General features: G+C 37.8%; 1 pseudogene; it reads right to left on the reverse strand.

The window, feature by feature from the left end:
• Positions 1-889: 889 nt before the first annotated feature.
• LOC127454520 (adrenocorticotropic hormone receptor-like) lies at positions 890-21,662 on the reverse strand (annotated as a pseudogene).
• Between the last annotated feature and the right edge of the window lie 3,857 nt (positions 21,663-25,519).

Here is a 25,519-nt window from a genome sequence, read left to right on the forward strand (position 1 = left end):
AATAGACTGGCATGTCTTAAGGTCAATATTAGGTCAAAAGTGGCAAAAAAGAAATAGTTTTCTCTAGAAACTCGTCAGTCAATCATTGTTTTGAGGAATGAAGGCTATACAATGTTTGACATTGCCAAAAAACTGAAGATTTCATACAAAGGTGTACACTACAGTCTTCAAAGACAAAGGACAACTGGCTCTAACAAGGACAGAAAGAGATGTGGAAGGCCAGACGTACAACTAAACAAGAGGATAAGTACATCAGAGCCTCTAGTTTGAGAAACAGACACCTCACATGTCCTCAGCTGACAGCGTCATTGAATTCTACCCGCTCAACACCAGTTTCATGTACAACAGTAAAGAGAAGACTCAGGGGTGCAGGCCTTATGGGAAGAATTGCAAAGAAAAAGCCACTTTTGAAACAGAAAATCCAAAAGAAAAGGTTAGAGTGGGCAAAGAAACACAGACATTGGACATCAGATAATTGGAAAAGAGTGTTATGGATCTTAACCCCATTGAGCTTTTGTGGGATCAGCTAGACTGTAAGGTGAGTGAGAAGTGCCCGACAAGACAGCCACATCTATGGCAAGTGCTACAGGAAGCGTGGGGTGAAATGTCACCTGAGTATCTGGACCAACTGACAGCTAGAATGCCAAGGATCTGTAAAGCTGTCATTGCTGCACATGGAGGATTTGTTGATGAGAACACTTTGAAGTAGTTTAAGAAGTTCTGGGGAAAAAAAAAAAAAAAAGAAAATTCTAATAGTAATTTTTCACATTATTAATGTCCTGACTATACATATTGTAATCAGCTGAATGCCACTTTGGTGAATAAAACTACCAATTTCTTTCCATAAGAGCAAAATCTGTACATTATTCCAAACTTTTGGCCACTAGTGTACATTTAATTAAAAAAAAAAGGGGGTGATGCATGCGTTTGACAGGTCTCTCTCTCCTCTCTCATACATGGAGCATTGCAAGTAAGGAAATTGCTCTGGTCAAGCCAGTTCATGGGAAATTTAAACCTACACATAAAAAAAATTTCTAGTACTTTATTCCTTAGTAATCTGAAGGACTAACGGTTTAGATACCACACTTCTCACTCAGACACACACTTTACAGATCCTTGAACCCGAACACAAAAAATTTTTTTGAAAGTGTTTCGCAGCTCTGCACTACAGAAGGCATAGATGGCTGGATCAATAACTGCATGACTCACCAGTAGCACTAAATGCAGATGAAAGAGGGAGCGATAGCACTCACAGTAAGGGTTCTGTGGACAAATCATAATAATCAGTAGGTGAAGGCAGAAAGGAGCCCAGCAGGCCATAAACACCCCGATTAACATGGTGAGTGTCAGCACCCCTCTCAGGCCACTTGTCCTATTCTGCATTGTGGCACCTGGCATAGATGCAATCCTGTTGGCATGGTGGCATGCTAACAGGAATGTATGCACATAGAGCAAGAGGATGAAAATTAGAGCTGTGAAGAGGAGGACAATGAAGAAGATCATTACAGTGGATGCTTGGAAGAACCCAATAATGAGCGCTCCAGTGGTACCACACAACAACCAGATGCTGAGCAAAATAACCACCACACGACGCATGGTCATGAGTGTTTGGTACCGTAAATCATGGAATATGGTAATGTATCGATCCACGGCTATGGCAACGATACTGAAAATGGAGCCCAGGAAGCACATGCAGAGTAGAGAGTCCATGATGTCATCTATTTTCCGCACAGAAATGCCATGGGAGTCCAGGTGTCCGGCATCTGTAAACAACAGCATGATGTTCCCCCAGCCTTTGGAGAGGCCGCAGATGGTGTTGAACACTGCCAAGTTGCAGATGAAGCAGTACATGGGAGAGTGAAGGTTTTTGTTTTTGATGACAGCCACTACCACCAAGAGGTTCTCGCTCAGACTGGTGACGGCAATGGCCAGAAAAACCTCCTTGGGGACCTGAATCTCAGGACAGTCTGTGTGGTTTGTGGATGGAGCATCAGTAACAAAGTTCATGGTGGATGGAGCAGTTGTTGGAAACCATATGGTTGGAAATCACACTTGGTCGTTGGATGGTAATTAATCAACTGAAGATTTGCTAAGGAATGGCCTGGAGAAAATAAAGATTTTATAGAATATCTGAAATAGATTCAATGAAAGTCAATGGTGACTGAGGCTAACATTCTGCCAAACATTCTCCTTTTGTGTTCCACAAAAGAAATAAAAATCTATAGGCTTAGAAAAGCATGAGGATAACATAATTTTTAATATTTGGGTTTAATATTCTCTTAATGGAGATAAAATTGATGTTTTCTTAATTTTTAATGAACTTAAAGAGTAAATATTTCACTTTTTCAGATATATTGTAGTACGTACAGCAGTGTAGGGTGTACTTTTAATACATATAGTTGGCATACTTTTTATACTTTGTTGAATATCTCAAACATTAAAATGAAAGCTTAAGTTCTTAGGTGAAAAAACAAACACATTCAATGTCACCAAATGGTTACTGACTTTTGTTAATTAATGTTTAAAGTTATGTTGTGCGTTTGTTGTGGGGTTGGTTGGCACAGTGTTAAAACACTATAGTTTTAAGAGAGAAGCAGTGTTGGGTAAGTTACTTAAAATTAGTAATCCACTACAAATGAATTCTCTAAAAAATGTAATCAGATTACTTTACTGATTACTTCATCTAAAAAGTAATCACATTACTAATTAAGTTACTTTTAAGTTTCATTCTAAATTCTTTTCCTAGAAAAGTTTTTGGTTTTCTGCTCATTCAAAAGGTGTATATTTCCTCATTTATTGCTGCACACCTTTCAGCTGTCACAGAAACACTAACAGAGGTACATCTTAATTCATATTTTAAATGTATTATCCTCCTGAGACCCCTACGTGACTGCTGTGTGCATTTTCCATTTCCTGTTTTGTTTTTTAACTAGTAGCACCTAATAAACAAGCAAAACAAATTATAAACAGTTTTCCTAAAAATGAATGTCCACATATGTGATAATTTCTGTAAAGCTGAATAAATAATTCTTATTCAAAGTAATGTCTAGCTTCATCCAATCACTGCCAACCATGTTAAAATAAAATGTTGCATTTAAAAATTCTGAATCTATGTACTGATTACCATTGTCCAATGTCTGCCAAATATGTTGAGTGGTCCAAACATCATCTGCAGCCTGAAACTGAACTTTTGGTCAGATTTTAGGAGTGAATGCACTTAGCTGCATATGGATGCTCCCTTGCTCCCTATTTAATGAATGACTTAACCTCCAGTGTGCTGTCTGTCTTCACTGGTCTCAGAACAGTTTGAAATGCACCTTATTTTCATCCCGACTCCATATAAAGCCTCTGATGTAAAGCAACATTTTTCAGCTTTTGGATGAACCCATTTATTCTCAATGTGAAAATGCATTCTAAATGTATAGGAATGCATTAACTAATGTTAATGAATAGAATTGTATTGAACAGTGATAATAAAATATAACAAAATGTATATTAAAATGAAGTGAAATGACCCACAGTTTTGTTAATGTTGAAAGTTATTCAAAATAACTAACATGTTTTTTCTACTTTTGAGGGAATAATATCCCAAAATCCTTGTATGTGGACATCATGTTTATCAGAGTGCTGATGCGTGAAAAATGAACAGATTTTTAAAGCGGCATACCAAACGAATCAAGAGACTGTACTCTTTACAACCAAATAGGTTTCAATGAAAAAAGAGATATCTTAAAGGCATTTTTGTTGGCACTGCCTCCATAGCAGTGCTTCAAGGAAATCTACGGCATGCTGTTGTGTCACGTGACTTACAGTAGAAGTTAATCCTTTAAATGACAGTCTAGAGCAGGGGTTCTCAACAGGGGCGTTAAAAGGATGCTAGGGGGCGCTAAAAGTAAATTAGTGGTGGGGGGGGGGGGGTTAGATTACAAATGGGGGGCATTTATCACTCATAATAATCAAATCTATTGTCAAGTTCCTCTTTGCATTAAAACGTTTATCTAGACTTGGAGTATATCAGTTGGTTCTGAATTACACGGATTGATATGCATTTGTGCCGTGGTTCATCTGATTTTGAAGTTCAGCGACGCATCTGAAGTATCTGGTTTAGCAGCGTCAAATACACAGGCAGAGGCACAACCTCGGCTAATGCACCTGTGTGGCCCTGTAGATGGATACGGCTCTACGGACAGAGCAGCACGAGCGCAAAGAAGGTGAGTTTTTACTCGCAGACCAGTCTCAAGCTCTTAAACGCGCAGCTTTATGAGAATCATAAAGCAAGGCGCGAGAAGTGGAAACCATTTGAATTCGGCACAGAATTCTACATGACCACCCTTGAATTTGCTATAATAACACTAACTGTACTTTAGGCAGAAACAGATTCATAATACATATCATCATATCATTACTTCAGTTTTATTAAATTTGTCAGAGGCTACATTAGGGGAGTGAGGGAATATAATAAATTTTTGTTGCAACTAATAAATATTTATATTTTGTATTTATTGTTTTTACATGTGTTTAAAGTAGGTCTACTGTTTATAATTTAAAAAATGCCATAGTTTGTTTTATAGAAATCATGTTACATCTAACCATGGTAGTGAAGAAGATGCATGCTTCCATGTGCTTGCTTACTATGGTCTTGTTACAAATACCATTGTTGTTGTAGTTTTTTTTTTTTTTTTTTTTATTGTTGTGCTTCAGCATCTGAGACCGTCAATCCGCGCATCTTATCACGTGGCTTGTTGAGCGCATTACTGCGGAGACATAGGTCTGGGGTCGCACGAGGTTATACATATTACTTTATAGCGCAAGTAATGCACTTAAAAATAATTCGTTACACTACATTTTTACTTAAAGTAATTTGATTACAGTAACTAATTTGTAATTAATCTGATTACCAGTTATGTGCTTTAGCCCACTACGCCACCACCACTACGCCATTTACTGTATATGTAAATGAGCCCAGATGTGGTTGATGTTCAAAGTAGTGTCCCTCAGTGCTCACTCTTAGTTGAATAAAACAACAGTAATTATTCCGCATTTCTGGTATTACAGGTGCATCTCAATAAATTAGAATGTCATGGAAAAGTTCATTTATTTCAGTAATTCAACTCAAATTGTGAAACTCGTGTATTAAATAAATTCAATGCACACAGACTGAAGTAGTTTAAGTCTTTGGTTCTTTTAATTGTGATGATTTTGGCCCACATTTAACAAAAACCCACCAATTCACTATCTCAAAAAATTAGAATATGGTGACATGCCAATCGGCTAATCAACTCAAAACACCTGCAAAGGTTTCCTGAGCCTTCAAAATGGTCTCTCAGTTTGGTTCACTAGGCTACACAATCATGGGGAAGACTGCTGATCTGACAGTTGTCCAGAAGACAATCATTGACACCCTTCACAAGGAGGGTAAGCCACAAACATTCATTGCCAAAGAAGCTGGCTGTTCACAGAGTGCTGTATCCAAGCATGTTAACAGAAAGTTGAGTGGAAGGAAAAAGTGTGGAAGAAAAAGATGCACAACCAACCGAGAGAACCGCAGCCTTATGAGGATTGTCAAGCTAAATCGATTCAAGAATTTGGGTGAACTTCACAAGGAATGGACTGAGGCTGGGGTCAAGGCATCAAGAGCCACCACACACAGACATGTCAAGGAATTTGGCTACAGTTGTCGTATTCCTCTTGTTAAGCCACTCCTGAACCACAGACAACGTCAGAGGCATCTTACCTGGGCTAAGGAGAAGAAGAACTGGACTGTTGCCCAGTGGTCCAAAGTCCTCTTTTCAGATGAGAGCAAGTTTTGTATTTCATTTGGAAACCAAGGTCCTAGAGTCTGGAGGAAGGGTGGAGAAGCTCATAGCCCAAGTTGCTTGAAGTCCAGTGTTAAGTTTCCACAGTCTGTGATGATTTGGGGTGCAATGTCATCTGCTGGTGTTGGTCCATTGTGTTTTTTGAAAACTAAAGTCACTGCACCCGTTTACCAAGACAAAAGGAGCCCCTACCAAGTATTGAGTACATATACAGTAAATGAACATACTTTCCAGAAGGCCAACAATTCACTAAAAAAATTTTTTTTATTGGTCTTATGATGTATTCTAATTTTCTGAGATAGTGAATTGGTGGGTTTTTGTTAAATGTGAGCCAAAATCATCACAATTAAAAGAACCAAAGACTTAAACTACTTCAGTCTGTGTGCATTGAATTTATTTAATACACAAGTTTCACAATTTGAGTTGAATTACTGAAATAAATTAACTTTTCCACGACATTCTAATTTATTGAGATGCACCTGTATTTTCAAACTATTATAAAATCGAATTCCTTAAAGGGTTAGTTCATCCAAAAGTGAAAATTCTGTCAACATTTACTCACCCTCAAGATGTTCCAAACCTGGATGACTTTCTTCCGTGGAACACAAAAGGAGAATGTTTCAGAATATCTCAGTCACCATCAAGTGAATGGCGACTGAGGATAATATTCGACCTAAAATCTTTGTAAAGTGTAAAATATTTGAGGTTAAACACATAGTTGTGGTTCCCCGGGTATGTATTAAACTTTTCATTTTGAACACTCATTAAAATGTCAGAGAAAAGCTTTTTTTATACAGTTTTTTTATGTAGTTTGTGGAAAGTTTAGTGTTTTGTGCTCCTGTTCTTTATATCCAGTATATGTCCATTTGTATAATGACACACACATACACAAGCACACGCACACACACGCACACACACACACACACATGTTGGTGCGGCTATACTTATGAGGACTCTCCATAGACAATGATTTTTATACTGTACGAACTATAGAATCTGTCCCCTAATCCTACCCCTAAACCTAACCCTTACAAAAACTTTCTGCACATTGTTTAGTATTTTTTAAAGTGATTTGAATTACATTTATAGCATAACACGCTTGTAAATACCAGTTTGTAACTTTCCTCATAAACCACCCAAACCTGCCCACACACACACACACCACTTTTTAAGTGAACTTTGCTAACTTTATCCTACCACATAATCACAATTGGAGCCATTGTAAAACATGATGAAACCCCTGAAATGTAGAGGGGGGATGTATTGAGCAAGAGTTATTATTTGAAGAGCAATGACAAAGAAATGAGCAGGTGAGATGATGCGTTGCGCGACACCTACGAATGACATCTCTAATGACTGAGAAGCTAATGCAAGTCTCCTGTGATTAAAATGATGTTTGAGGGTAAGAAGAGTTTCAACATGTCATTCAAATATGTCATTGTCCTAAGTCTGCCATATCTTATCTATAAATTCATTGGGTGGCTAGTTATTGTGATACATCAGAAAGAGTGGTATGGTAGTATGCTATTCCAAACATTAGCATCTGTGTTAAGGTTGCCACCAGCTGGGGAAACTTGGTAGTTGAGTGAGGAGACAATCCTTGCTAATGAATGAGGCTGTATATCAGCAGATGTCAGTAGAGTACTGAGTTACTGAGAGTACAGGATACATGGGTTGTACCACCTCTATAACAATATGAATAACTGTACAATAAGAAAAACAATATTTTATTTTATTTTTCAAACATCACAGACAACTTAAAACACTTTATGCACAATTAAAAAGACACTGAGAAAGTTTGTAGGTACTAATTTGCATGCAATTGGACAAATATTTCTAAAGATTTGATAATAACATCAATGGGATGAAAGTTTGTCTACTTGTTTAATAATATCAGGACAAACTATACTTACATGTGTGTGGTGATTAACATCATATTTCACATCTAAATCAGTAAATAAATAACTATGATGATTCAGAGCATCTGCTGTGTATTCGCTTATATTAAGGTACACTCAAAAAACCCTTAATTGAATTTGAGAAGGTTTTTACAAGCAGTTTAATTTCGCTCATTCAGATTAAGTCATTTTAATTGAGCCAACATAATTTAGTTAAACTAGGTCAAATCAATATACTAGAGTAGTTTTAACTTTATTTGTCAAACTCATTTTAATGATGTTTAATTTAATTAATTTTCTTATGTTGGTCCAACTTAATTTATTTTATTAATCATTAGGATATGTCAGGCGTAATGACAGTGAAACTGTTGCAGTCAATTTGATAGCAACTGCTTATGGAGCTAAGCAGCACTCAAATTACACATCACTTGAATGTGAAAGTCAATCCTTAACCTAAGCACAAGTGCTAATCTTTACCACAAAACTCCAGCCTAACAGACACTCTTTTTAAATACCAAAATAACAGAACATTAAACATTAACAAATCTCCTATTCTTATTTTGCTCAAAAATGCATAAAATAACACTTAATTTCAACATTTGTTCACCCCATCCAGTCTCAAACAAAGCATTTATATAGTCCCAACTCAAATGGATTACTATAAGTAAACTTAAATTTGTACAAATGTAATTGGATAGAACACAATTAAATCAAATTCTGACTAAATGTTCTAGAATTGTGTTGCTTTAGTTCATTTTAATTAAATTAAACAATTAAATTCATTTTAATGAAATAAACTGAACAACCTCCAACCTTTTTTTTTTTTTTTTTTTTTTACAACATGGCCCCTTGGGGTAAAAGGCACATTTGATTTGATTTTCTACCAAAATACAAAACAGCAATAAAAACTACCACAGTCCTTTACTTAGCACACTACTAAATATTCCTAACCCATGAGATAATTGCGTGCAATGTCTAAAGTTTAATTTTGAGGTAATTTGATCTCATATTTAATAAATGTAGCAAATGTATGTAGCTAATGAGAATCCCTGAATTTAATTACATTTATTTTAAAACAAAATACTTACTTATCATTTTCAATACTGTTTAAGTGATTAAATCAAAAGTTTTTTAATAACTGTCCAGTAAGTGGAAGGATAGTATTTGGGGTAAAATAGACCCCCACAAAACAGTGTTTTTCTTAAGTGATGGAAATAAATTTGTTATGAAAATTTTTAAAAGTGGGCTCACATTGACTGATCCAATCACAATGGAGATTAATTTGTTTATAGATGTTTTGAAATGGCAAATGTGATTGAAATGAGCAGAAAATGTTTAAACCTTATTTGAGTGGTTCTTTTGAAGTATTATCTTAATTTGCTTTTTAAAAAGCATCTTGCGGTCTCAAAAGTATTTGCCTAAGTTTTGCCCAACAATTTCTTATATCGTTGATCTATCAAATGCTAGACTGAAATGGTATCAGTGAGTTTATAGTGCGTAGTTTGTCCAGCAGAGCGCGCTCCGACTCCATTGTTTACAGAGCTGACTCTGAGCTGATGGTGGTTCTGCAGACAGGGCGGAGTTAAATGGTGTGGATTTCAGCGATCTCTTCTCCTTAAATTGCGAACTATTTTGTGAAATACATACTGGAAAGATAATAAAAAATGACCCCATCATTTTATATAACTAATATAACGTTAACCCTGTCCCTGACAACCATGTCCCTCATGTTTATCACATCTGTTTGTTATGTTAGCCAGCTATAGTTTGTCAGTGCAGTCAGTAATATAGCAGATTGAAAGGTAAACATCAGAGCATCTTTTTGCAGCTCAGCAGACAACGGTGCGGTGGTGGATTGTGTGGTGAGTGTTGATTTCACGCTTCGCTGTTACCTAGTTGGTGAGACACAGTGCTGGACAGTAAATAAAGTCCATCTTTTACTCTCCGTGACGAGCTTATAGCTAACTAGCTAATCACGTAGCTACTTTCATTGTTTGTCTGCTATGTGGAAGCTAATGTGTAAACATGTATTCACCAAACTGTTTTGTTCAGGATTCACAGTTTGGTACTCCTTTCAACCGAATTCCAGTCGTTGCATTTATAAAATGTAATATTTAAAAGTCTGGTTTTCCAGACATTAAAATAGGATATGTAATAAAAGTAGATTTAATAGTATATTTGCCCTGTGTAAATAATAATATATAGGAACTATATCTAAAATAAATGAAGGGTGATACATACTAATACAACAGGCTGGGAAAATAGACATTTATTAATTTTAATATCCTATATATATATATATATATATATAAAATATATATACACACATATTGAATGTGTTGAAACTTGACACCGGGCAACGCACCCTAAAAACGGCACCGTTAGATCGGTTTCATACTGAAGAGCCGCTTAAAAGTAAGTTTTTTTTCTCTCTCGTAAATGTAAACGAGTGTAAATGCCAACACCATCATATATGTCGAAATGACTGATGCCTGTCAACCAAAACATGAGCTCATTGATGTCATTAAATGAGTCTGCTTTTTCATTCCATCAGTTAATACTGGTCGGAGGCTGCCTTAAATATTTAGTTTATACGTAGAGTTACGTCCTACATACATGTAATGGTGCAACACTCAAATATTTAATAGAGCGTTAATTGTGACTTATGCCCATTTACGCCACAACTAGGCTAAGTGGTAACGTACGTATAGAATCAGAATGAGCTTTATTGCCAAGTATGCTTACACATACAAGGAATTTGTCTTGGTGACAGGAACTTCCAGTACACAACAATACAAAAACAGCAACAAGACTTTTAAAAAAATAATTAAAATTGAATACAAAATAGATAAATATTGAAAAGAAAAAAGTATATATAGAATACACAATAGACATACAGGTGCATCTCAATAAATTAGAATGTCGTGGAAAAGTTCATTTATTTCAGTAATTCAACTCAAATTGTGAAACTCATGTATTAAATAAATTCAGTGCACACAGACTGAAGTAGTTTAAGTCTTTGGTTCTTTTAATTGTGATGATTTTGGCTCACATTTAACAAAAACCCACCAATTCACTATCTCAAAAAATTAGAATACATCATAAGACCAATAAAAAAAAAACATTTTTAGTGAATTGTTGGCCTTCTGGAAAGTATGTTCATTTACTGTATATGTACTCAATACTTGGTAGGGGCTCCTTTTGCTTTAATTACTGCCTCAATTCGGCGTGGCATGGAGGTGATCAGTTTGTGGCACTGCTGAAGTGGTATGGAAGCCCAGGTTTCTTTGACAGTGGCCTTCAGCTCATCTGCATTTTTTGGTCTCTTGTTTCTCATTTTCCTCTTGACAATACCCCATAGATTCTCTATGGGGTTCAGGTCTGGTGAATTTGCTGGCCAGTCAAGCACACCAACACCATGGTCATTTAACCAACTTTTGGTGCTTTTGGCAGTGTGGGCAGGTGCCAAATCCTGCTGGAAAATGAAATCAGCATCTTTAAAAAGCTGGTCAGCAGAAGGAAGCATGAAGTGCTCCAAAATTTCTTGGTAAACGGGTGCAGTGACTTTGGTTTTCAAAAAACACAATGGACCAACACCAGCAGATGACATTGCACCCCAAATCATCACAGACTGTGGAAACTTAACACTGGACTTCAAGCAACTTGGGCTATGAGCTTCTCCACCCTTCCTCCAGACTCTAGGACCTTGGTTTCCAAATGAAATACAAAACTTGCTCTCATCTGAAAAGAGGACTTTGGAACACTGAGCAACAGTCCAGTTCTTCTTCTCCTTAGCCCAGGTAAGACGCCTCTGACGTTGTCTGTGGTTCAGGAGTGGCTTAACAAGAGGAATACGACAACTGTAGCCAAATTTCTTGACATGTCTGTGTGTGGTGGCTCTTGATGCCTTGACCCCAGCCTCAGTCCATTCCTTGTGAAGTTCATCCAAATTCTTGAATCGATTTTGCTTGACAATCATAAGGCTGCGGTTCTCTCGGTTGGTTGTGCATCTTTTTCTTCCACACTTTTTCCTTCCACTAAACTTTCTGTTAATATGCTTGGATACAGCACTCTGTGAACAGCCAGCTTCTTTGGCAATGAATGTTTGTGCCTTACCCTCCTTGTGAAGGGTGTCAATGATTGTCTTCTGGACAACTGTCAGATCAGCAGTCTTCCCCATGATTGTGTAGCCTAGTGAACCAAACTGAGAGACCATTTTGAAGGCTCAGGAAACCTTTGCAGGTGTTTTGAGTTGATTTGCTGATTGGCATGTCACCATATTCTAATTTTTTGAGATAGTGAATTGGTGGGTTTTTGTTAAATGTGAGCCAAAATCATCACAATTAAAAGAACCAAAGACTTAAACTACTTCAGTCTGTGTGCATTGAATTTATTTAATACACGAGTTTCACAATTTGAGTTGAATTACTGAAATAAATGAACTTTTCCACGACATTCTAATTTATTGAGATGCACCTGTATATATATACACATACATACACATACATGTACACATACAGTTGTGCTCAAAAGTTTGCATTGGCAGAAATTGTGAAATTTTGGCATTGATTTTGAAAATATGACTGATCATGCAAAAAACCTTTCTTTTATTTAAGGATAGTGATCATATGAAGCCATTTATTATCACATAGTTGTTTGGCTCCTTTTTAAATCATAATGATAACAGAAATCACCCAAATGGCCCTGATTAAAAGTTTACATACCCTTGAATGTTTGGCCTGGTTACAGACACAAGGTGACACACACAGGTTTAAATGACAATTAAAAGTTAATTTCCCACACCTGTGGCTTTTTAAATTGCAATTAGTGTCTGTGTATAAATAGTCAATGAGTTTGTTAGCTCTCACATGGATGCACTGAGCAGGCTAGATACTGAGCCATGGGAAGCAGAAAATAACTGTCAAAAGACCTGTGTAACAAGGTAATGGAACTATAAAGATAGAAAAGGATATAAAAAGATATCCAAAGCCTTGAAAATGCCAGTCAGTACTGTTCAATCACTTATTAAGAAGTGGAAAATTCGGGGATCTCTTGATACCAAGCCAAGGTCAGGTAGACCATGAAAGATTTCAGCCACAACTGCCAGATGAATTGTTCGGGATACAAAGAAAACCCACAGGTAACCTCAGGAGAAATACAGGCCGCTCTGGAAAAATATGGTGTGGTTTTTTTCAAGGAGCACAATACGACGATATTTGAACAAAAATTAGCTGCATGGTCGAATTGCCAGAAAGAAGCCTTTACTGCGCCAATGCCACAAAAAAGCTGGTTACAATATGCCCGACAACACCTTGACACGCCTCACAGCTTCTGGCACACTGTAATTTGGAGTGACGAGACCAAAATAGAGCTTTATGGTCACAACCATAAGCTCTGTGTTTGGAGAGGCATCAACAAGGTGAAGAGAATACCATCCCCACTGTGAAGCATGGTGGTGTCTCACTGATGTTTTGGGGGTGTGTGAGCTCTAAAGGCACGGGGAATCTTATGAAAATTGATGGCAAGAAGAATGCAGCATGTTATCAGAAAATACTGGCAGACAATTTGCATTCTTCTGCACGAAAGCTGCGTATGGGACACTCTTGGACTTTCCAGCACGACAATGACCCTAAGCACAAGGCCAAGTTGACCCTCCAGTGGTTACAGCAGAAAAAGGTGAAGGTTCTGGAGTGGCCATCACAGTCTCCTGACCTTAATATCATCGAGCCACTCTGGGGAGATCTCAAACGTGTGGTTCATGCAAGACGACCAAAGACTTTCCATGACCTGGAGGGATTTTGCCAAGTCGAATGGGCAGCTATACCACCTGCAAGAATTTGGGGCCTCATAGACAACTATTACAAAAGACTGCATGCTGTCATTGATGCTAAAGGGGGCAATACACGGTATTAAGAACTAAGTGTATGCAGACTTTTGAACAGGGGTCATTTCATTTTTTTCTTTGTTGCCATGTTTTGTTTATGATTGTGCCATTCTGTTATAACCTACAGTTGAATATGAATCCCATAAGAAATAAAAGAAATGGGTTTTGCCTGCTCACTCATGTTTTCTTTAAAAATGGTACATATATTACCAATTCTCCAAGGTGCAAACTTTTGAGCACAATTGTGTGTGTGTATATATATATATATATACACACACACACATACACATACACTATATTGCCAAAAGTATTCGCTCACCCATCCAAAGAATTGAATTCAGGTGTTCCAATCACTTCCATGGCCACAGGTGTATAAAATGAAGCACCTAGGCATGCAGACTGCTTCTACAAACATTTGTGAAAGAATGGGCCGCTCTCAGGAGCTCAGTGAATTCCAGCATGGTACTGTGATAGGATGCCACCTGTGCAACAAGTCCAGTCGTGAAATTTCCTCGCTACTAAATATTCCACAGTCAACTGTCAGTGGTATTATAACAAAGTGGAAGCGACTGGGAATGACAGCAACTCAGCCACGAAGTGGTAGGCCACGTAAAATGACAGAGCGGGGTCAGCGGATGCTGAGGCGCATAGTGCGCACAGGTCGCAGAGTCAATCGCTACAGACCTCCAAAGTTCATGTGGCCTTCAGATTAGCTCAAGAACAGTGCGTAGAGAGCTTCATGGAATGGGTTTTCATGGCCGAGCAGCTGCATCCAAGCCATACATCACCAAGTGCAATGCAAAGCGTCGGATGCAGTGGTGTAAAGCACACCGCCACTGGACTCTAAAGCAGTGGAGACGTGTTCTCTGGAGTGACGAATCACGCTTCTCCATCTGGCAATCTGATGGACGAGTCTGGGTTTGACGGTTGCCAGGAGAACGGTACTTGTCTGACTGCATTGTGCCAGCTGTGAAGTTTGGTGGAGGGGGGATTATGGTGTGGGGTTGTTTTTCAGGAGCTGGGCTTGGCCCCTTAGTTCCAGTGAAAGGAACTCTGAATGCTTCAGCATACCAAGAGATTTTGGACAATTCCATGCTCCCAACTTTGTGGGAACAGTTTGGGGATGGCCCCTTCCTGTTCCAACATGACTGCGCACCAGTGCACAAAGCAAGGTCCATAAAGACATGGGTGAGTGAGTTTGGTGTGGAAAACTCGACTGGCCTGCACAGAGTCCTGACCTCAACCCGATAGAGCACCTTTGGGATGAATTAGAGCGAAGACTGCGAGCCAGGCCTTCTCGTCCAACATCAGTGTCTGACCTCACAAATGCGCTTCTGGAAGAATGGTCAAAAATTCCCATAAACACACTCATAAACCTTGTGGAAAGCCTTCCCAGAAGAGTTGAAGCTGTTATAGCTGCAAAGGGTGGGCCGACGTCATATTAAACCCTATGGATTAAGAATGGGATGTCACTTAAGTTCATATGCGTCTAAAGGCAGGTGAGCGAATACTTTTGGCAATATAGTGTATATGAATATATATACATACATACATACATAAACACACATACGTAGTGCAAATCTAAATACAAATCGGTTATGTACAGTGCAAGGGAATGTAATGGCAGAAGAGGTAGGATGTGTTGGATTATATAAAAAGACTAAGCTGTGTATTGCACATTAATTATTGCTCAAAGGGGCAGTTTTAACTGTTCATGAGATGGATAGCCAGGGGGAAAAATCTGTTCCTGTGCCTGACGGTTCTGGTGCTCAGAGCTCTGAAGCGTCGGCCAGAAGGCAACAGTTCAAAAACTTGGGCAGGGTGAGTGGGGTCCAGAGTGATTTTTCCAGCCTTTTTCCTCACTCTGGAAGTGTATAGTTCTCAGCAGTCAAACTGTCCTTTGTAGTCTTCTGATGTCTGATTTCGTAGCTGAACCAAACCACACAGTTATTGAAGTGCAGAGGACAGACTCAATGACCGCTGAGTAGAACTATCAGCAGCGCCTGTGGCAGGTTGAACTTCCTCAACTGGCGAAGGAAGTACAACCTCTGCTTGGCCTTTTTCGCAGTGGAGTCAATGTGGCTCTCCCACTTCAGGTCCTGTGAGATGGTAGTGCCCAGGAACCTGAATGACTCCACTGCTGCCACAGTGCTGTTTAGAATGGTGAGGGGGGACAGTGTTGGGGGGTTCCTCCTAAAGTCCACAATCATTTCCACCATTTTGAGGATGTTCAGCTCAAGGTTGTTTTGACTGCACCAGACAGCCAGCTGTTTAACCTCCCTTCTGTAATGCAGACTCATCGTCATCTCGGATGAGGCCGATGACAGTGGTGTCATCTGCAAACTTCAGGAGCTTGGTGTAGAGGGAGAAGAGTAGTGGGGAGAGCACACATCCCTGGGGGGCACCAGTGCTGATTGTACAGGTGCTGGAAGTGAATTTCCCCTGTCTCACAAGCTTCTGCCTGTCTGTCAGAAAGCTGGTAATCCACTGACAGATAGACGTGGGAACAGAGAGTTGGTGTAATTTAGTCCGGAGAATAGCTAGGATGATGGTGTTGAAAGCCGAACTGAAGTCCACAAAAAGGATCCTTGCATATGTCCCTGGTCTGTCCAGATGTTGCAGGATATGATGCAATCCCATGTTGACTGCATCATCCACAGACCTGTTTGCTCGATAAGCAAATTGAAGGGGATCTAGAAAGGGTCCAGTGATGTCCTTCAGGTGGGCCAACACCAGTCTCTCAAATGACTTCATGACCACAGATGTCAGGGTGACAGGTCTGTAGTCATTAAGTCCTGTAATTTTTAGTTTCTTTGGGATGGGGATGATAGTGGAACGTTTGAAGCAGCATGGGACTTCACACTGCTCCAGTGATCTATTGGCCCTGTGCTTTCCTTATCCTTTGTTTTTGAAAGGTGTGGCTCACATCATCTTCACAGATCTTAAGTGCAGGTTGAGTAGCAGGAGGGGGGTTGCAAGAGGTGTTGGTGTTTGTGTGAAGTGAAGGTCAGAGTGTTTTCAAATGTGAAGGTCACATTTGTCTATTTCTTTTCAAATAAATTATGTATTCTTCAAACTTTCTGTTAATCTAAGGATCCTCTACTTGCAGCAATGCAAGTGTTCGGCTTATACAGTTAATAGCTGTTAGTTAAGGACCTGTGAGAAGTCCGTTTCTCAAATTAGAGACTGATGTATTTCTCTTCTTGTTGTTGTGCATCTGGGTCATCCACTTTTCTCTCTGTCATGGTTAGATCAAGTTTGTTTTATTCTTTTAGAACAGAAGTGCATAGAATATCTCTAAAAAGAACAATAGATTGATGAATTTGAGGAGAAATATGTTTCTTTTTGGTTGTTTTTAAAACCGAAATTTGACTCGCAAGTGTAGCACAACCATTTGAACCTTTCTAACAAAAAGAAATGTTTCTTTATTACCAAGTTAACACATTCAATTATTTCTTAATGATTATGTGACACATTATTTTCTTAGTTGACCGGAGTAATGAGAGCTGAAAATGGGGCTTTGCCATCAAAGCCCCATTGAATGATATTAATTAAATGATATTCAATTAGAATATCATTCAATTAATATTCAAATATAATATCATTGAATGATATTATAAATAAAATTTCAAACAATAACAATAAATTGCAACGTCTAATGTTTTTGCTAGTATTTTTGATCAATTTAATGCATCCGTGGTGAAAAGCATCATTTTTTTTTTTTTTAAACAAAAATGTCTTAGTGTTCTAAAACCTTTGTATGGTGGTGTGTAAAATAGAGGTATAATATAGATTATACCTCTGTAATCTGGTCGAAACAACTTTCTGAACACATTTTTTTTTCTTAAAAAATAAATAAATAATAATAAAAAAGAATAGCCAAATCTACTGGATATATCCCTTCGTTTTAATGAATGGGCATTTGCTGTCAAATACGCTAAACCACGCCCCCAGCGATGCGCGCGTTTGTCATGACTGCAGAACAGTCATTCTCGAAGAAGAATATGACGACTGTTTTGTGCCACGATTACCTACCGAAGGAGTCAGTCGTGTACTTTTACGTGAGAGGAGGGTACATTGCCGCCATAGACGTGTGACTCCAATGTCATTGATAGGTACGTCAACCTAATGCAAAGCTAGTGTCAGAGCTTTCCAGCAAAGGGTTTAGGTGAGGTTGTAAAAAAAGCAACAACACTCAGTGTGTAAATTTCTTGACAGCTGAATGGGTCATAGACTTTTATTTCATTCAGGAGGCTGGAGCTCCTGTCTTATTTGTAGCTGTAAGTTAGCATTGAATTATTATTTTCGGTTTTACATTTTTTATTATTATTTTCAGTTTTCAGTCACAGTTTGGTTAGGTTTAGATAATAGACCCTTTCACAATTTCAACCATGTGATAGAAAGCCTTTCTGCTAGAAAGTCCTGAAGGCAAACTGATGTGCCCACTTAAATGTGTGGCTATTGACACATCTGGTATATACACAGGTGACATTGCGAATTATACATCTTCAGCAGAGTTGTAATTTTACGAAGTAATATACAGTAATTAAAATGAGCCCACCATTACTAGCAACAACTTTAAAGATGAACACATAAATTCAATAATTATAATCCAGTAATATATAATATTCTGAAATGTGCCATTATGAACTTCTACTCTTGATGTTTTAAGTATATTTTGATGCTAATACTTTTGTACTTTTACTTAAAGGGATAGTTCATCCAAACAAGAAAATTCTGTCATCATTTACTCATCTTCATGTCATTCCAAACCTGTATGACTTTCTTCTGTGGAACATATATTTTGAGACTTATTATGCAAGACTTTTCCATCTCTCTCAAAGATATCATTTTTTGCTTCCTTATAATAAACACAATGGCTAATTTAATTGATATTTAGAAAACTATCAAAACCAGTAATATTTATAATACATATCACATATTTATCCATTTGTAACCTCTACCATGTCAAATTGATTAGTTTATCTTTTGTTATAGTGTCTTTTTTTCCCCCCAATTCTAATTTATTCTTGTTGACTCAGTATTTTGCTGTTTTCAAATGTCCTCACTTGAAGGCACTGTTTGTACTCTGCTTGCTCAATTTCAGGAATAAAGAATGAAAAATTGACACTGCTTTATTGTATATTGTGGGAAGTTTGTATAAGTGTATATCAGCTCTTAAAGCCATCATAACTCACTGAATCATTAGAATTTTTGGGTTGTCAGTATACTAGATTAATGAAAAAAAATTTAAAAAAAATAAGATTGAGACCACATAGATTCCAAGGGTGGGCTTGCGCATAGAGGTTAGGGCTTCATCATGGGAAACACCCAAAAAAAGGTCAAATACAAAAAGAAAATTAACAACAGACCAACAGGGGTGAAAGGGGGGTTTGTTTTAGAGAAACATACAATTTTAATTTAAATAACTTACCATGTACTCCTTCACGAGTTTTGAGGGGTCTTCATTCAGGTAAGCAGCAAGTGCTCTCTAGACGTATTCACATTTTCTTTTCGATGGTGGCATTCTGGAAATGTGACAGATGAGCAGTGTTCAGCAGAACTGACACAAGTTAGCATTTGATTTTCAGACTTATTCCTGTACCTCTAACACTTTCTTTAAATAGCATTTACAGAATATCCCACTGTGTTATTTCTACAAGAGTCAAGTTTGTCAATCTATTCATTGGCTGAAATTAATTCTACAACAGCATCTGTGAGGGCCCCAAAATACCAAGAACCAGTATAAGAAAACAAACAAATGGTTCTAAACCAGAAGCTTTGTTATAGGAAAGTTACAAAATAATTCTGGATGTCACAGTTGTGCCTACTGCATAAATGACAACTCTGATGCTTCTAAGAAATTTGGTAAAGTTACAAACAAGCCCTGAAATGAAAACAGTATGAATCATGTGCATAATAACATTCCAGAGCATATAAACCAAGCTTTAAAGAGATAGTTCACCCAAAAATGAAAAGTTCAGTCATTATTTACTCAACCTCATGTTGTTCAAACCCCTTATGTTTATTTTATTTCTGAACTCAAAAGGTTAATTTTGGCCAGTTTGTCCTGCTGGTTTCTGTCCATACAATGACAGTCAGTGGTGCCCATCTCTTCTGAAGCTTCAAAAGCGTCATCAAATAATTTCATGTGACTCCTGCATAATCTGAGTGTTATGAAGACATATGATTGGGTTTGGTGAGAAACAAACAGAACACTCTTCTGTGCCCCTGTTCCTCCTTTGTTTTTGGAAATTCTGAGGAACTGGGTTGAGAAATGCCGACCCATACATTTATACACCAAATGGATTGTTGTAATTGTACTGAATTTCACAGATACCTAATACAATTTTAAAATGACAAATCAGATTGGTTGCTGATAAATTTGTTACAGTCTTTACAATATTATCATATACCACAGTATTTCTTTACCAGCACTTACACACAGATGAAATATAAAATTGTTAACAGATGAACAAACCTGAATTACATCCAAAGGACTTCAATTCAGAATTTGGATTTACATACAACAACCATCACAGCTGACATTACTTTACAAAGACTTCCCTCTTGCTCAGTAAAGAGTGCTGGCCATCTGTTCTTAAATTCTACGAGGAAAGACAGACCTCATGCCTCCTGTGTGCAAATGCAGACTAGTAAAATTATGAATGATCTAACCAACAAGTTTAGAAAGCAAGATAACATCTTATTCAAGAGTCCAATGTAATTATTACGATATGTGTAGTTAGAGATGCCAAAGTTGGAGAGTTAACATTTGATATTAAATAAAAATGCTCAACGCCATTATGCACTATTGCCACTTGTTGGGCAATAACTAAATAAAAGCAATAGCCTATAACAAATACATCTACTAATGCAAACTTTACACACTCAAAACACACTGAAGTAGCTACCTGGAGACGACACACTTGTCTCACACACCTGGGGCTGGTTGCACCTGCTATATGTAAGTTACAACTTAGCCTAGTTGTGGCGTAAATGGGCACAAGTCACTATTTAGGCACTACTAAACATTTGAGCGTTGCACCATTAAACTTAGGTAGACCGTAACCCCACATATAAACTAAATATTTAACTAAGTCTCCGACCAGGAGTAACTGATGGAATAAAAAAGCAGATTCATGTAATGACATCAATGAGCTCATGTTTTGCATGACAGGCTTCAGTCCTTTCGACATTCAGTATGATGTTGACATTTACACTCCTTTACATTTACAGAGGGGAAACAATTACTTTCAAGCGGCTCTTCGGCATGAAACCGTTCTAACGGTGCAGTTTTCAGTTTCAGCACATTATATATAGGATATTAATATGAATAAATGTCTATTTTCCAGCCTGTTGTTTTAGTATTTATTTATCACCCCTTATATATTTTAGATACTGTTCCTATTTATTGTTATTTACACAGGGAAAATATACTATTTATCAAATCTACTTTTATTACGTATCGTATTTTAATAGGGATATAATTTATTACAGCTGACAGTTACGTGAGCAAACAAGGTTTGAACATAAACCATAACAATATCAAATTGAAGTTCACGGCTTTCTAACACTTCTGTGTACAAATCTGAATGCTGTTTATTGGATCAATACATATAAACATCATATTATGCAACTACGCATTACTTTACGTTGAGTTTATGACCTACTAGTTAAGTCTTACCTTAAGAACAGGTGGTGCAACCAAATTAAGCACTGACTTAGTTACAAACTAACTAGTAGTTACTATGCCCTTAGTGTGAACTTTACGTCCCAACTTACATGAGACCTTACGCACAGCTGGTGCAACCCTGCCCTGGTGCAATCAAATGAGCAGCCATTTTATCTCGGTGGTTTACTGCGGTAAAGTTAGTTTGACGTTCGATATTCGTTAGATATTCGGTTTCTCTTACCCGCGCTCTCTTCAGTCGACAATCTTACAAAGATGTCATTGGCACACTTGGTTTAAAGGGAGTACAACTATACTATATGGGCATACAAACTGGATTCAGAACAGTCAACGTTTGGTGTGGCTGCAAAATTATGCCTTAAATACTCCGATTCGCTTTGACTGCCTAGCAAATGTAAGGGACCGTCTGAAAACTCCACCCACTACGCTAAAACATAGGAGATGTACACTCATTCATTCAATTACAACAATCAAGTTATACATGCAAAAAAAAAAAAAAAAAAACCAGTAAAATACATTTTCACATTCAGATTGTTCTAATAAGTTCCCAGAGGATATATGGATTTACTACAGGTGAGATTATTACAGTATGATCAATTACGTGAGTACAGTAATCAATTATTTTAGAATAAAAATCACTAAAATTCACCAAAATTATATTTTAACGTTCTAAAGGCTGTAGTAACTTCCTAGAGGATAGATGAACTTACTACATGTGAGATTATTACAGTATCATCAATTATATAAGTACAGTAATCAATTATTTTAGAAATAAATTAACCAAAATTCACCAAAATGATATTTTCTCATTCTAAAGGCTGTAGTAACTTCCTAGAGGATATATGGACTTACTATAGGTGACATTATTACAGTATGATCAATTATATAAGTACAGTATTCAATTATTTTAGAAAGAAAATCACTCAAATTCACCAGAATGATATTTTAACATTCTAAAAGTTGTAGTAACTTCCTAGAGGATACATGAACTTACTACAGGTGAGATTATTACAGTATCATCAATTATATAAGTACTACAGTAATCAATTATTTTAGAAAATAAATCACTAAAATTCACCAGAATGATATTTTAACATTCTAAAGGCTGTAGTAACTTCCTAGAGGATAGATGGACTTACTACAGGTGAAATTATTACAGTATGATCAATTATATAAGATGTTTGAAGTTCCAAAAAGCAGATAAAGTCACCATAAACATAATCCATCACTCCAATGGTTTATAATCCTGATCACCATTCACTTGCATTGCATGGATCTACAGAGCTGAGATATTCATCTAAAAATCTTCGTTTGTGTTCAGCAGAATAAATAAAGTCACACACATCCTAGATGGCATGAGGGTGAGTAAATAATGAGAGAATTAAAAGTTTTGGGTGAACTATCCCTTTAAGGGAAAATCACGGTAATGGATCTTCACAGTAGCGCCATTTTTATTTTTTTACTGGAATAACAACGAGGCTGTTAGGATAGACATGGGGGTCGTACTGTTGTTTTGAGTAGTTCCGCTTACGAAACATTATATATATATATACAGTGGTGGCCAAAAATATTGGGACCCTTGGTAAATATGAGCAAAGAAGGCTGTGAAAAATATGTCTTTATTGTTTATCCTTTTGATCTTTCATTCAAAATATTCACAAAAATATATCCTCTAAGGGATATCAAACAATTGCAAACACAACACAAGTTTTATAAAATAAAAAAAGATGTATATATATATATATATATATATATATATATATATATATATATATATATATATATATATATATATATACACACTATATTGCCAAAAGTATTCGCTCATCTGCCTTTAGACGCATATGAACTTAAGTGACATCCCATTCTTAATCCATAGGGTTTAATATGACGTTGACCCACCCTTTGCAGCTATAACAGCTTCAACTCTTCTGGGAAGGCTTTCCACAAGGTTTAGGAGTGTGTTTATTGGAATTTTTGACCATTCTTCCAGAAGCACATTTGTGAGGTCAGACACTGATGTTGGACGAGAAGGCCTGGCTCGCAGTCTTCACTCTAATTCATCCCAAAGGTGCTCTATCGGGTTGAGGTCAGGACTCTGTGCAGGAGGGTCAAGTTCTTCCACACCAAACTCGCTCATCCATGTCTTTATGGACCTTGCTTTGTGCACTGGTGCACAGTCATGTTGGAACAGGAAGGGGCCATCCCCAAACTGTTCCCACAAAGTTGGGAGCATGGAATTGTCCAAAATCTCTTGGTATGCTGAAGCATTCAGAGTTCCTTTCACTGGAACTAAGGGGCCAAGCCCAGCTCCTGAAAAACAACCCCACACCATAATCCCCCCTCCACCAAACTTCACAGTTGGCACAATGCAGTCAGACAAGTACCGTTCTCCTGGCAACCGCCAAACCCAGACTCGTCCATCAGATTGCCAGATGGAGAAGCGTGATTCGTCACTCCAGAGAACGCGTCTCCACTGCTCTAGAGTCCAGTGGCGGCGTGCTTTACACCACTGCATCCGACGCTTTGCATTGCACTTGGTGATGTATGGCTTGGATGCAGCTGCTCGGCCATGGAAACCCATTCCATGAAGCTCTCTACGCACTGTTCTTGAGCTAATCTGAAGGCCACATGAACTTTGGAGGTCTGTAGCGATTGACTCTGCAGAAAGTTGGTGACCTCTGCGAACTATGCGCCACAGCATCCGCTGACCCCGCTCTGTCATTTTACGTGGCCTACCACTTCGTGGCTGAGTTGCTGTCATTCCCAATTGCTTCCACTTTGTTATAATACCACTGACAGTTGACTGTGGAATATTTAGTAGCGAGGAAATTTCACGACTGGACTTGTTGCACAGGTGGCATCCTATCACAGTACCACGCTGGAATTCACTGAGCTCCTGAGAGCGGCCCATTCTTTCACAAATGTTTGTAGAAGCAGTCTGCATGCCTAGGTGCTTCATTTTATACACCTGTGGCCATGGAAGTGATTGGAACACCTGAATTTAATTATTTGGATGGGTGAGCGAATACTTTTGGCAATATAGTGTATATAATTATTCTTTTTTTTTTTGTTTTTTTTTTTTTTGTGTGTGTGTCAAATATATGTGTGGCACAATTATTGCCACCCATAGAAATTCTAATGAGTAAAATATATCTGAAGTATATTCCCATTCATATTTTACATTTTTTAGTACACCTGGGTGACTAAGAACATGAAATTGTTCAGCCATGACGGGTATAAATATGAAGTAACACACAAGACAAATTCCCTTAGTCATCTATCACAGTGGGTAAGACCAAAGAATAAAGTTATGATGACCGGCAAAGGGTTGTTGAGCTTCACAAAATGGAAAATGGCTATAAGAAAATAACTAAAGCATTGAAAAGATCCATTTCCACGATCAGGGCAATAATTAAGAAGTTCCAATCAACTGGAGATGTTAAGAATCGACCTGGAAGAGAACACATGTCTATACTGTCTCCAAACACGGTGAGGAGGATGGTTCGAGTGGCCAAAAATTCTCAGAAAGGGGTCAGAAAATCTCCAAAATTATAATCAGACGTCACCTACATCAAAACAAGTTGTTTGGGAGAGTTTAAAGAAAAAAGCCTCGGTTCTCATCCAACAACAAATTCAGTCGTCTTCAGTTTGCCAGACAATACTGGAACTTCAAATGGTATCGGGTTCTATGGTCAGATAAAACAAAAATGTAGCTTTTTAGCAGCAAACACCAGAGATGGGTTTGGCGCAAACAGAGAGGTAGCCATATGGAAAAGTACCTCGTGGCCACGGTTAAATATTGTGGTGGATCTTTTACGTTGTGGGGCTGTTTTTATGCCAAAGGTCCTGGGCATCTTGTTCGGATACATGGCATCATGGACTCTATCAAATACCAAAAGATTAAAAAATCAAAACCTGACTGCCTCAACCAGAAAGCTTAAAATGGGCCCTGGTTGGATCTTCCAGCAAGACAATGATCCAAAACACATATAAAAATCAACACAAAAATGGTTCACTGCCCACAAAATCAAGGTTCTGCCATGGCCATCCCAGTCTCCTGACCTGAATCCCATAGAAGAGGAGTCAAGCATGTGGACCTTGGAATTTGAAGGATCTGGAGAGATTCTGTATGGGGGAATGGTATCAGATCCCTTGCCATTTGTTCTCCAACCTCATTATGCATTATAGGAGAAGACTCAGAGCTGTTATCTTGCCAATGGGAGGT

This window comes from Myxocyprinus asiaticus, chromosome 16 (assembly GCF_019703515.2).
Source record: "Myxocyprinus asiaticus isolate MX2 ecotype Aquarium Trade chromosome 16, UBuf_Myxa_2, whole genome shotgun sequence".
NCBI classification, from domain to species: domain Eukaryota; kingdom Metazoa; phylum Chordata; class Actinopteri; order Cypriniformes; family Catostomidae; genus Myxocyprinus; species Myxocyprinus asiaticus.